General features: G+C 47.4%; 1 protein-coding gene and 1 long non-coding RNA gene across 2 annotated transcripts in view; one reads left to right on the forward strand and one right to left on the reverse strand.

The window, feature by feature from the left end:
- SH3BP5 (SH3 domain binding protein 5) overlaps positions 1 to 13,472 on the forward strand; it is a 77,495-nt gene that overhangs the window by 31,526 nt on the left and 32,497 nt on the right. The window lies entirely within an intron of this gene.
- Positions 775 to 13,311, reverse strand: LOC147577155 (uncharacterized). Its single transcript, XR_015239966.1, has 4 exons — positions 13,224 to 13,311; positions 10,020 to 10,159; positions 8,798 to 8,878; positions 775 to 1,004 (listed from the first exon to the last, which is right to left on the reverse strand). It is a non-coding gene; the product is annotated as an uncharacterized LOC147577155 (long non-coding RNA).

Genomic DNA, 13,472 nt, shown 5'->3' on the forward strand with positions numbered 1-13,472 from the left:
ATACAAGTGGAATCAGGCAGTATTTGCCCTTCTGTGACTGGCTGATTTCACTTTGCATAACCTCTGCAAGGTTCGTCCATGTTACGGTGTATGTTAAAATTGCATTCTTTTTTAAGGCTGAGTAATAGTTTGTGGTATGGATATAGCACATTTTGTTAATCTGATGGTGAACATTTGGGCAACTTTTGTTTTTTATTAATTTAAGTGTATTTATTTATTTATTTTGAGAGAGAGCAAGACACAGACCACAAGCAGGGAAGGGGCAGAGAGAGAGAATCTCAAGCAGGCTCTGCACTGAGCCCAACGTGGGGCTTGAACCCATGAACCATGAGATCATGACTTGAGCTGAAACCAAGCGTCAGATGCTTAACTGACTGAGCCACCAGGATGCCCCAACTCTTATTTTTAAATGGTTGTAGTGTGTCAGAAGACTTTGCAAACCTGAAGAGCAACATAAATGCGAAATAGGGTCATTCAGTGCTGGAAGTTGCCTGTATTGTGTTTATGAGGCCATGTGAGTCCACGTTCTATACTCAGCCTCCTTTGGGGAAGTAGGTGAGAGGAGAGGCATTTGAAACTCGTAGAGTGACTTAGCTGTAGGACAACTGGCAAATCTTGGCCTTTCCTCTGAGCCAGACAGATTGGCTTTGAATCCCACCTTACCATTTAATAGGTGTGGGACTTGGGGTGGATTACTTAATCTCTGTGCCTCAGTTTCTTCATCTATAAAATTGTGTATGTTAGCTTTTGCTGTGAAACAAACCACCCCGAACCTAAAATGGCCTAAAACATTTATTTAGCTCATGACTCGGGTGGGCAGTTTTTCTGATGTTAGATGGCTTCATCTGTTAGGCACTTGGCCTGTTGTCAGCAAAGGCATCCCGGGTGACTGGACCATATGAGTCTCATCCAACAGGCTGGCTTCTTCCCGTGGTGTTGGGATTCCAGGAACTAAAAGGACAAGCTCTCTTCGAGCCTCTTCCTGCGTCACATGTGTTAATGTCCTGTTGGGCAGAATAAGGCACACGGTCAGTCCAAATTCAAGAGGTGGGGAAAAATAAAGTCCACCTGTAAAGCACCTGTGAAATGTTGTAGCCATTTTTGGCAACTTACCATAGTAATGGAATTACTTATAAAGTAATTGGAAATTACTTATAAAGTAATGGAATTAGTACTTATAAAACATTTGCACCAAAAAAAAAAAAAAATCTTAGTTCTTATTCCAGATGTATTTTCCTCTCAAACATTGTATCTGTCTCTCTGGTGAATCTGCTGCCTTGAAAACAAAAGACCACCACACCAAAAACCTCTGGATGGAAGAAACAGTCCTGTGTTGGGTAAAATGTCAAGAATGTGAGGACAGGAGGGTTAACCCAGGCAGTCAAGGAAATACCGAGTTGCTTGTGGGGGTAACATGTGCCAGAAGATCAATAATAATGCAGAGGGAGTCTCTGACTTGCCTGTTCACTGATCGCAAACACTCTGAGCCCTCACAGACAGTGTGGTGAGGGCCTTGAATGCATGGATGGAGAGTCACGTTTGCCACGAGATGAGACAGGTCAAGTGCATCAAATAATGCCTTGAATTCTTACGTTAGTCATAGAGGAACAGAGCATTGTAGTCTTTTTTTTGGTTGGGGAATTCTAGATGCTGATTTTGTTGGCAGAAGACCTTCCGTAAGTAGAGAAGTAGAGGGCCGGGTTCCACAAACTTGGGACACAAACTCGAAGACATGTCAAGCATGGGTTCTTGCTCTCTTTACTTGTTGGGTTTTTTTTTTTTTTCCTTCTAATTTATTTTCTTTCATTCAACAAATATTTACTGGTTCCTACTAATTGTAGGACAAGTAGCCACTTGTCAAGAATGGGACAAAGACCCTAACTCTGTGGAGCTGGCATTCCCCTTTTAGTCTTATAAAAGCATGTGGGGTGGGGTGGGGTGTTTGGGGGCAAAAGTGGAATCTCTGTAACTGATCTGATTTAAAGTGTGGGGTTGTTCCCCCCTCCATCTGAGACATAGAGTGAGTCCGTGGATTATAGTGGGCTAGTGGGTTGGCAAGTTAAAGGTTTCTGAAAGTGTTTTCTGAGCATCTCCCCTTTGTCTGTGCCGGCCATTGTGGAGCATAAAATGTGGTCTATATCATCCAGGAGCCCTGTCAACACATACAAATAAGACGATTTTTACGGCATACGTAATTACAGTCCATTGTTCTTATTCACAATAGTTATGTTCTCCAAAGCCCCTACCTGGATGCCTGGGTGGCTCAGTCAGGGGTCTGACTCGGTTTCAGCTCAGGTCATGATCTCACAATTTGTGGGATTATTGGGCTCTGTGCTGACAGCGTGGAGCCTGTTTGGGATTCTCTCACTTCCCTCCCCTGCTCATTTGCATGCTCTTTCGCTCTTAAAATAAACTTAAAAAGTTGCTACCCATGCTGAGTTAGAGAGGCATCCTATTGAGGTATTGCTTGTAGGTGAAATACAGGGTCAAGTTCCTGAGAGCCTCTGGTCACATTTTCATCAACTGACCCATACGTAGCCTTGTTTTACGTATGTCTGTCTTTAAAGGCACCTTACTTAATATATATATTTCTTAAAAATAATTATATACAGTACTTCTTTATAACAAAACACTAGCCAAGGAGGGTCAAACATTTTGCCGACCCTGGGTGACACGATTGTAAATTTACTTGGCTTTGAGCATCATACAGTGCTTTTTAAATTGGTCAAGACCTCCCATGCATTGATACCAAACAGAGTCCACAAACTTAAACTTGTCCGTAGCTTCCTCATGCGCTATGGACGTGACTTTAGCACTCACTGGAACAGCCTCTTGTAGGAATCTGCAAATTTCCTCTTTCTTTTTCTAGATGCACTGTATTGTTGATTCATTAACAGTAGACTCATGGCCAACAGCACTATGACTCACACCTGAATGAAGCTTATGTAAAACATGTATTTTCTCCTTACATAAGGCATGTCAGAGCCTTCTTGCACTTAGGAGCACTAGACAGCGCTTCAGCACTAGGCTTGGGGGCCAAACAGCTGAATCGAACAAAAAGCACAAAAATGTGAGAAATGTGGCACTAAGACAGAGATGGACAGTTGTTTACAACATGAGAGTTGAAACAAGGAGGCAGAGTGTTGCCTTGTTGGACCTCAGCTGGGAACATGCATGTTGAATAACTAAATGTTTTGCTTCTCTCGGTGGGTCTGGACCCTGGAGATACCATAAATGTTGATTTGGGGTAACAAGTTGTAGTGAGTAGACACATTTGCAAATGTGGGATCTGTGAATAAGGAGAATCATTTGTATTCACTGAGTAAAGAGTCCGATGGGTGAGGCTCGTTGGTTAGACAACTGAACCACAGGGCACAGAGATAGACATCGTGTGGAAGAAGCCAGGGGGTGGTGAGGTCACTGTAGGGGCTGGAGTTGGAAGCCTGGGCAGAAAGGTGCACCTGAGCCCCAAAGTGCAAGAGTCCGGGTAGCAAAGACAAAAGAGCTGAGATCTGAGGGAGAAGTCAGTGTGGACGTAACCTGGGGTAAGTGCATCAGCTCCAGAGCTGTGGAAAGGAAGCTTTCTGGGAGCTGAAGAGCCAGAAAGGGAAGGAATGACGGCCAGCTGAGCGAGTACCAGACAGCCTCAGCCCGGCCTCCACTCTGGGTTGAGACACCACAGAGCAGCCACAGTGGCCTCTTATGTGGGGGGTTCTATTCTTTGAGACGGTGATTAGACATTGAAGCCAAATATTGTGTCTTCCGTTAATAGCGGCATCATCTTTTGAGATCTAACTATGTGCCAGGCACCATGTGTACTGCTCTGTGTAGGGGAGAGCATTTATCTTTCCTGTTTGTCCCCATATCACAGGTGAGGGACCTGGTCTTAGAGCCCAAAGACCATTACTTGCGTCCGTGCGTAAATCCTTCTGGTGTCATGGCTTAGTCTGAGAGCATACGAAGGCCAGCTTTAACAGACGGAGTGGTTAACCGGCGGTCAAGAATGAGTCACTGGGAACTCCGAGGTTTTGACCTGAATAGCCTGAATGCCAGTAGGAAGTTGACCGTGGGGATCCAGCTTTGGGAGAAGGGGGTGCGCTCACCCTCCTGAATGTTAAGCCACGACGGGGGCCGCGGTGGGAATGTCATGGGCGAGGATGCAGGATGGCTTGGCGGGGGGAGCTGGGACTCGACTCTGGACAGTTTACTGGAAGCGTGTGTGTGGAAAGAACTGAGTCAGAGCTTCAGGATGGAGGGAAGGAGGGAGAGGAGAGGAACTTTGGCACTCTGTGTACCGAGCACTTTTCTACATACTTCAGATGCAGGAGGGAGGTACTTTTGTAGGTTTTGCAGAGCGGGAAACTGAGGTTTAGCGAAGTTGAGTTACTCAAGGCAGTGTCCCTGCCTTTTCTGCTCAGGGGGTAACTGTGAGGCTCTTCTTCCAAGCAATTTGGGGCCCTTTGAAACTCCTTCCCCTTGTGGCACGCCCTCCTGGTTCTCCTGCGACTCGGGCGCGACCTCGTCATGCCTCCCTTCTTCCCGGTCACTTTTCATTTCCGCTGGGCGGCAGCTCCCACGTAGGACTCGGGTGAGGAGGTCTGGGTCACTGACGTCCTTCCCCATGGCCCTGATCACGTTCCCACTGGGGGGCCACAGGCCAGTTTCTGGGAACTGCGTCATCCCTGCGGCCCAGGGTAAGGGCAGGCGGTGAGTGATGGGGCACCTGCCCCAAGGCAGAGCTCCTGGTGATTTACAGCCAGAGAGGAGAATGGACTGTTAACTCTCCCTTGCCTGTAAGACTGTATCCTGCTTTGCAGTCTTGCTTGGAATTTCTGGGGAAGAAGCAGGTGCATTTGGGAAGCCTAGATGCTTGATCACAGATGGGGTCAGTGGGAGGGTCGAAGTGACCCAGGTCGAAGCCTCCTGACACAGAGTAGGTCTTGAGGCTTACGTCAGCAGGGCTCACCTCCCTGGAGTCACTGTGCCTCGTGCTTGGCGGGCTGTGTTGGGGCTGTAGCAGGGCGTGTTGCTGATCCTGGGGTTTTCTCCTCTGGTGGTGCAGTGGGCCGCTTGCTTTGACCCTTTCCTGCCTGGCAGGTGTCAGGAAGCTACCAGTGTGGGTCTGGTCGCAACAGAGTCTCAGCCCAGCAGTATTACCCCCCATGACCTTGTCAGTTGGGAGTGTCGTCAGGGCCAATTCCCTCTTCCTTGTCCCCTTTGCCTTTCATGCGGTCATGGCTGATGCCCAGTAAGTGCTGCTTGGCGGGCAATGTGCTGCCTGAAGCTGACCCAGGTGGTTTGTCACCGCGGCTCGAGGGTAGTGGGAGGTGTGGAGTTTTGTACTGTATCCAAAACCATGAGGCTCCTTGGATGTTTCTCTTCTTTCTTTCCATCTTCAATAAAATTGTTGCGTTAACACGGATCGACCCTTCCCTCCCCTCTCTGTAAACCACTCTGGCACGAGTGGCAGGACGACCGATGTCTCAGCTGAAGAAAATCAGACTATGGGACATATTTTTGTTTTGTAAATGGGGGTGGGCCTTTTTATGCTGTCAGGTAACAAGGTTTGGTCCCGGACAGATGGTGCTGTTTCTCTTGAGCGCTTTTGGCTCACCTTTCCGTTCCCTTTCCTCACCTTGCGGATACCGTCCGCCCACCCTGCTTTCCTTCCTTTCTCCTCCAGTCCCCCTCCAAGCCCTCCCAGTGTGACTTCATATTCTCCTCCTTTCCTTCTGTGAAAATCTACCCTGAAGAATCGATGGCCTTATTCACACTAAGAAGCAGATGAACGAAAACAGTCAATCAGAGAAAGACAAATACCATATGCTTTCACTCGTATGTGGACTTTAAGAAACAAAACAGACGAACATAGGGGAAGGGTGGGTGGGGTAGAGAAGAGAGGGAAACAAACCACAAGAGACTTTTAAGGACAGAACAAACTGAGGGTTGACGGAGAGAGGTGGTAGGGGATGGGCTAGGTGTATAATGGGCTTTAAGGAGGGCACTTGGGATGAGCACTGGGTGTTATATGAAAGTGATGAACCACTGAAATCTACTCCTGAAACTTGTATTACACTGTGTGTTAACTAACTTAAAAAAGAAACACTCAAAATAATAAATTAAAATTAAAGCAATGTAAATACCTGAACCTAAAAAAAAAAAAAAAAAAAGTAGATGAGTGATAAGGCTCACGGATTTACGGACCCTGGACATCTGAGTAGCTCTGCTTTAGAAGCATTCCCCTGTGTTGGGACACTCTGCTTCCTGTGTGTAGGACTGCAGATTCCCAGCTCAGGGTCTGTGGCAGAGCAGAAGCTTCTTGACGTGTGTGAAGGAACCACATCCATTCCCAGGAGGAGGGGAGTGTGTGTTCATTTCTGCATGGTGGAATGTTTTCATGGAATGTAAACCAGAGGTGGAGGCAGCAGACAGAATACAGGATTTTCGGTTGATATGAATTTCAGATAGTTTTTTAAAAGATACCTCCGTCTTATCAAACTCAACACCCAAAAAACAAATAGTCCAGTGAAGAAATGGGCAAAAGACACGAATAGACACTTCTCCCCCAAAGAAGCCATCCAGATGGCTAACGGACACATGAAAAAATGCTCAACATCACTTGCCATCCAGGAAATACAAATCAATACCACAATGAGATACCACCTCACACCCGTCAGAATGGCTAAAATTAACAACTCAGGAAACAACAGATGTTAACAGGATGCGGATAAAGAGGGACCCTTTTGCACTGCTGGTGGGAATGCAAACTGGCGCAGCTACTTGGGAAAACAGTGTGGAGGTTCCTCAAAAAATTAAAAATGGAACTACCCTATGACCCCACAATTGCACTAGGTATTTATCTGAGGGATACAGGTGTGCTGTTTTGAAGGGGCACATGCACCCCCATGTTTATAGCAGCCCTATCGACAATAGCCAAAGTATGGAAAGAGCCCAAATGTCCATCGACGGATGAATGGATAAAGAAGATGTGGTATATATATACGATGGAGTATTACTTGGCAATCAAAAAGAATGAAATCTTACCATTTGCAACTACGTGGATGGAACTGGAGGGTATTATGCTAAGTGAAATTAGAGAAAGACAAATATCATATGACTTCACTCATATGAAGAATTTAAGATACAAGACAGATGAGCATAAGGGAAGGGAAGCAAAAATAGTATAAAAACAGCGAGGGGGACTAAACATAAGAGACTCTTAAACATGGAGGATAAATAGAAGGTTGCCAGAGGGGTTGTGGGAGGGGGGATGAGCTAAATGGGTAAGGGGCTTAAGGAATCTACCCCTGAAACCATTGTTGCATTGTATGCTAATAATTGGATGTGAATTAAAAAGTAAATTAAAAAAGGTAAAAGATACGTCTATCTCATGTGATATTTGGGACTTACGTAACTAAAAAAAATTATTTGTTGTGTACCTGAAATAAAATTTCACTGGGAGTCCTCTGTTTGTATGTGTTAGATCTAGCAGCCCTCCAAAGGATGGGAGCTGTGTCATCAGCCAGATGGATAAGGTGGTTTTTGGAGTCAGACCTGCCCCACCTCAGGTCCCTGAATTCATGGCATGTGTTGCTGTGGAGGGATTCTGGTCCCTGCTGTGCCATTCCTTAGCCTGTAGCCTTGGGCGGGTACAAGGGAATGTGTAGGAGCGTCCAGGACAACTGAGAACACTCAGCATCTCTCACTGAAGTTCTGCTCTCCTAAGCCTAGTGTTCCCAGGAAGCAATGGGTTTCTAAGAAAAGTGGCTGAGTCTATGATCACGGCCCCCCTCAGCCTTACCAGCTTGATTGCTGAGAGCTGGTCAGCTCCAGACAGAATTCTGAAGGGCTCCGTGAACGGGCCACACAAACTAGGTCTCTTCTGAAGGATCTTCCCAAATGTGGGCCCCTCAGCCGCTCTTTCCCTCGACTTATCCAGGCACCAACTGGCATCTGCCTCCCTTGAACTGTCTCCCCTTCCCCGTGCTCAAGTGTCTTTGTTAGTTTGATCGTTTATTCATGTTTGTGTGTTAATTTTTCATTTGAAAGCTTTGCTAGGCGCCTCGGCGCTTACATTCTCACAGGGGAAGGAGTGCCTCTTTGGTTCACTTAGGGCAATGATCTGCTATGTTCAGGAAGCCTTGCTTTGTATGTTTCCCTTGGAGGAAGTAGGTTGAATGGAAGTAAGGAGGAGACCATTTGTTCTTCAATTCGTTACCAGCCTCAGCACATTCCTGTGGCAAAACACCGTACCGCAGAGAAGATGGTGGGCCTTTTTTATTTCTAAAAGTCATGGTGTATCGATCTCCTCTAAGCTTCTCTTATTCTTTGAATTTAAGTCTCTTGATCTCAGGCTGAGGCCAACTAAGAGAAGGTTGTCTTTACACAGAGGAGACTGGGAAGTCTGTTTTCACACCGGCCTGGGCACTCAACCAAGGTGATTGAAGGCATCTCTAGTGGGTTCTTTTGAGAACAGTTGGAAGGAAATCATGAGAAGAGGGCGCTGTATTGAGTTTATGTAGATTCCTCTTCTGTCTGGCCTCATCCCAACACCTCAGGCCGTAAGAAGATATAAAGCTCCACAGCCTGAAGTCCTGAAATTTACATTGCCTTATGCACAAAATAATGGCCTCCTCTTATGTCAACCAGGAATTGCATTTGGTTGCAAGTAACCAAGGACTCAAAAACAGTCATCTATACACATTAGGATACTTTCTTCTGCTTAAAAGGAGGACCCGAAGGAGGCAGTCTAGGTTGGTGCTCTGACCCCATGGTCATCTGAGACCTAGCGACTTACGTGTTGCTCAGTCCTATGTGAGTCCCAGCCTCCAAGTCACATCATGGTCCAGGGTAGCTCCGGGAGCTCCAGCCATCACATCTGCATTTCAGAAGAGAAGGGGTAAAAGAGGAGTGGGGAAGGGACATATGCTTCTTCTCTTTTAAAGAGTCTACTTGGAATTCTCAGACACCACTCTGCTTCCATTTTACTTCCAGAACCCAGTCACATAGTCATGGGTAGCTGCAAGGGAGGCTTGGCTTAGGGTGGTTTTTTTAGTTGTACATTAGGGTGGAGGGGAGGATAGATATTGGGAGGCAGCCAACCAATTGTGCCACGTCTGTGCTGTGGTTTGCCTGTCTGTCTTGTAGAAAGACTCTGGGTCAGAAGGAGTTAGAGGTGAGCAGGTGTGACCCCCAGAGCAGACCAAGGACTCGCTGAAGTAGGGAAATGTTATACCCCATTTTCCTCTGCTATGTCACTTCCCTCCCTTCGTGGTATGTGGAGAGACTTCCTGTCCTTTATATTGTGTCAGAGACCTAGGAGGAAATCGTAGTAGCTTCCCACGAAGGTGTAACCGTGTGCGTCTATGTGTTTTGTCAAGTCACAGAATCCATTCATACTTTCTTTTAACAAATATGAATTAAATGACTCATTTCCTATTGACACTTCTTTGGTAGAAGCCCTGCTGTCTTGCAGGGATGATTGAAATAGCCTTTCAGTTGGTGTGGTGTCCCTGACTCCTGGTGCCCCCCCCCCCCCCCCGATGCCTCCCAACTGAATCTTGCCAGAGTCAGTTCTGCTGATAGTTCCCAAAAAGTTTGGCGTGCGGGCGGGATGGTTGATTTTGTATGTCAACTTGGCTGGGCCACACCAGCACCGAGGTATGTGGTCAAACATCATTCTGAACGTTTCTGTGAGGGTGTTTATTGGATGAGATTTGCATTCAAACTGGTGGGATTGAAGTAAAGCAGATTGCTCTCCATAACGGGGGTGGGGGGGTGGGGGGGGTGGTGGTGGGGGGAAGATGCTCATCCAATCAGTTGAAGGACTGAATGGAACAAAAGAGCGACCTGCCCCAAGCAAGAGAGAGTTCTGTAGCAGATGGTCTCTGGACTTGATTGAAGTAGTGACCGTTCTCTGAGTGTTCAGCCTGTTGTCCCACCCTGCAGATTTGGACCTGCCAGCCCCATAGTTATGTGAGTTGATTCCCTAAAACCTTTTTCTTTACAAACAGATATACCTTGGGGATATGGCAGGCTTGGTTCCAGACCACTGCATTGGCACAGTAAAGCAAGTCAAGTGATTTTTTTTTTCCACTGTGCATACATAAACTTTGTTTATCTTGTACTGTAGCATATTAAAAGTGCAATAGCATTATGTCTAAAAAAAAAAAAAGCACATGCCTTAATTTAATTGCCCAGTCAGTAGATTGAGCGTCCAACTCTTGATTTCAGCTCAGGTCGTGATCCCGGGGTCACAGGATGAAGCCCTGTGTCAGGCTACGCGCTTAGCATGGAGCCTGCTTGGGGTTCTCACTGTCCCTCCCTCCCTCCCTCCCTCTCCCCCCGCTGCCTCTCTCTCTCTCTCTCTCTCTCTTTCTCTCTCTCTCTCTCTCTTTCTCTCTCTCTCTGCCCTTCTCTCCTGCTCATGTGCTTGCTCGCTCTCTTAAAACAAAAGGCCTTAATTTAAAAATATTTTATTGCTTGAAAGAAACGTGTTAACCGTCATCTGAGCTTTCAGTGAGTTGTAATCTTTTTGCCGGTGGAGGGTTCGTCTTGGTGAATGATCAGACGGTAGTTGGTGCAGGTTGGGGTGACTGGGGCACTTTCTTCAGACAACAGTGAAGTCTGCCTTTTCAGTTGATTTTCCCTTTCGCAAATGATTTCTCTGCAGCGTGTGATGATGTTTGATAACATTTTACCTGCAGTAGAATTTCTTTCAAAGTTGGGAGTCAGGGGGCGCCTGGGTGGCGCAGTCGGTTAAGCGTCCGACTTCAGCCAGGTCACGATCTCACGGTCCGTGAGTTCGAGCCCCGCGTCGGGCTCTGGGCTGATGGCTCGGAGCCTGGAGCCTGCTTCCGATTCTGTGTCTCCCTCTCTCTCTGCCCCTCCCCCATTCATGCTCTGTCTCTCTGTCTCAAAAAATAAATAAATGTTAAAAAAAAAAAAATTAAAAAAAAAAAAGTTGGGAATCAGTCTTCCCACACCCTGCTGCTGCTTCGTCAACTAAGTTTACGCGATGCTCTAAATCCTTCATTGTCATTTGAACGACGTTCACGGCATTTTCACCGGGAGTAGTTCCCATCTCAAGGAACCACTTTCGTTGCTCATCCCTGCGAAGCACGTCCTCATCCATTTGAGTTCTATCGTGACATTGCAGCAACCCAATATAATAATAATGAAAACGTTTGAAATATTACGGGAATCACCAAAACGTGACAGACTCGTGAACAGATGCTGTCGAAAAGTGGCGCCGATGGGCTTGCGGGACACAAGGTTGCTACCGACCTTCAGTTTGTAAAAACCTCAGTGTTCTTGAAGTGCAGTAAAGGGAAGCAGCACGGACATCGGTGGGCACGTCCTTTTGGTTCTGTTTCTCTGGAAAACCTTGACCCGTACAGCATTCCTGTGTCCAATGTCAGGCCCGGATCTGAGTGCGGACACAGGGCTTTTCAGTCTGGCTCGTGCACTGGCACCTGTGTTCTCGGTGCTGCGCCCCCATGTACACCCTCAGCCCCCCGCCCCCGCCGCTGGGTCCATCCTATGGTTGTGCTCCCAGCTTCGGAGCACACGATCCAGTGTTTTGCATTGTTGCGTATTCTGTTCTCTGCCTGTGGTGTCTTCCTCCCCAAGCTGACTGGCTCTGTGATGTGCAGAATGGCAGCCGTTAGCCACATGTGACTACTTAAAGGCCAGTTAATAAAACTGAAAGTTCAGTTCTTCAGTCTCCTTAGCCACATTTCAGATGCCCAGAAGCCACATGAGGCCGATGGCTACTATTTTGGGGACAGTACACATAGAGAACATTTCTGTCATTGCAGAAAGTTCTCTTGGGCAGCTCTACTTGGCTTTTATCCTTTGCCTAGTTAACAGGAGGGCACAGGTAACTGCTGCAGTTGTCCTGCAGTCCCCTCGTTCACTAAGCTTTCCTTCAGCTTTGCTTCTTGAGAATTCGATGAAGTCTACGGCCATACCACCCTGAACGCGCCCGATCTTGTCTGATCTCGAGAATTCGATGAAGGCTACGGGTGTTATCCTCGGAAAACCTGTGCGCACGGGGGCATAAATTACATAGTTTCAAGGTATTCACCAGCTTCCCTTAAAGATCACCCACGTCCTGTGGGTTAATAACTATGAGCTAATAGTGCTCATGCCGCTCGCCTATGTAACTGCTGGCACTTCTGGAAGGCTTACCGTGTGCCTGTTCTGAGCAGTTGGCGTGTGTTAACGCGTTCCTCCGAGCCACACCATGAGCTAGCTTCTGTCGTCACCTGCATTTTGCAGATGAGGAAACTGAGGCACAGAGAATTGAAGTGCTTGGGGTCACCCAGCCAATGAGCGGCCTGGCCAGGATTTGACCCAGGCAATCTGGGTTCCAAGTCTGCGTTCCTCACCTCTACGCCCAGGGCTATGAACCCTGCCCTGGAAACCTGAGCTCCCCGAAGACAGAAATTGCTTGTCATCCTTTGCAGACCTTCACAATGTGCGGTGCACAGTGAAGGTGAAACAAATGCCCGACGAAAGGAATGCTTGGAATTGAGTTACACAGGCTTAAGGCATAATCGTCTTGGCCCTGGGACGTTTGGATTCTTCCATGGGGTGTCTTATCCTTTTTCTTAGTTTTATCGGCTGCAATTTGTTTCTGACCCCTTAGAGCTGGGAGACAGCCCGAGTGCTCAGAGCATCTTTGCTTGGCAATTGCAGGTGGAAAGGAGAGGGTTTGCCGGGAGACCCGGCTCACTTGGAACACCCCGCCATGCCAGCTAGTGCTGCCCTGAGCTGGGGACCCAGCTGCCGCTGCGGCCCTGCCACAAGGCCGTTCCTGTCTTTTTCAGATTCCTAGGTGACTCAAAGTGGCACCACTCTAGCAGCCAGGGGGCCCTGGATGCCTGTGTTCTTGTGTCCCCGTCACTTTCTGACCGTCCGCTCCTGCTGGGGTTTGCTGGCCTTAACCTTGTTGACGTCTTTGCCTTGTACTGCAGGAGACCCCCAGCTTTTCCATTTACTGAGCTAAGCAGGGAGCTGTGTTGTGCTAACTCCGGTTTATGTTAAGCCCTCCTTTTCATCTGCATCCCCCTGACCTTGAATTCTTTTGGAGATCTTACTGCAGGTAGAAGTTAAAATTAAGCCAAGTCATGCTGACCCAGAGACAGAAGATGGGCTGGAGGGGAGGGGAGTTGACATTTCAGTGAATTGGTTGTTCCCCTGGCCGTACTTAAGTGTACCTGGCAACGAATAGTGCCAGATGATCCAGGGAAGCCCAAAACTCAGAGAAGGTGGGAAAAGGCAGCCAAGGTCTTTGGCTCAAGAGGGTTTGGAATAGTCTCTAAGTGCAGATTCTTCATTATTCTGGTCATAGTGACTCACAGAGGTACAGAATGTGGTCGCTGCCTTCTGGGAGTTTGTAATTTCGAGAAGACCCAAATGAAGAGCAAAATAATTCAAGAGACGTGTCATCCATGTGTTCAAATACT

Source organism: Puma concolor, chromosome C2, assembly GCF_028749965.1.
Source record: "Puma concolor isolate L17-30 chromosome C2, mPumCon1.1.hap2, whole genome shotgun sequence".
In the NCBI taxonomy this organism is placed as follows: Eukaryota; Metazoa; Chordata; class Mammalia; order Carnivora; family Felidae; genus Puma; species Puma concolor.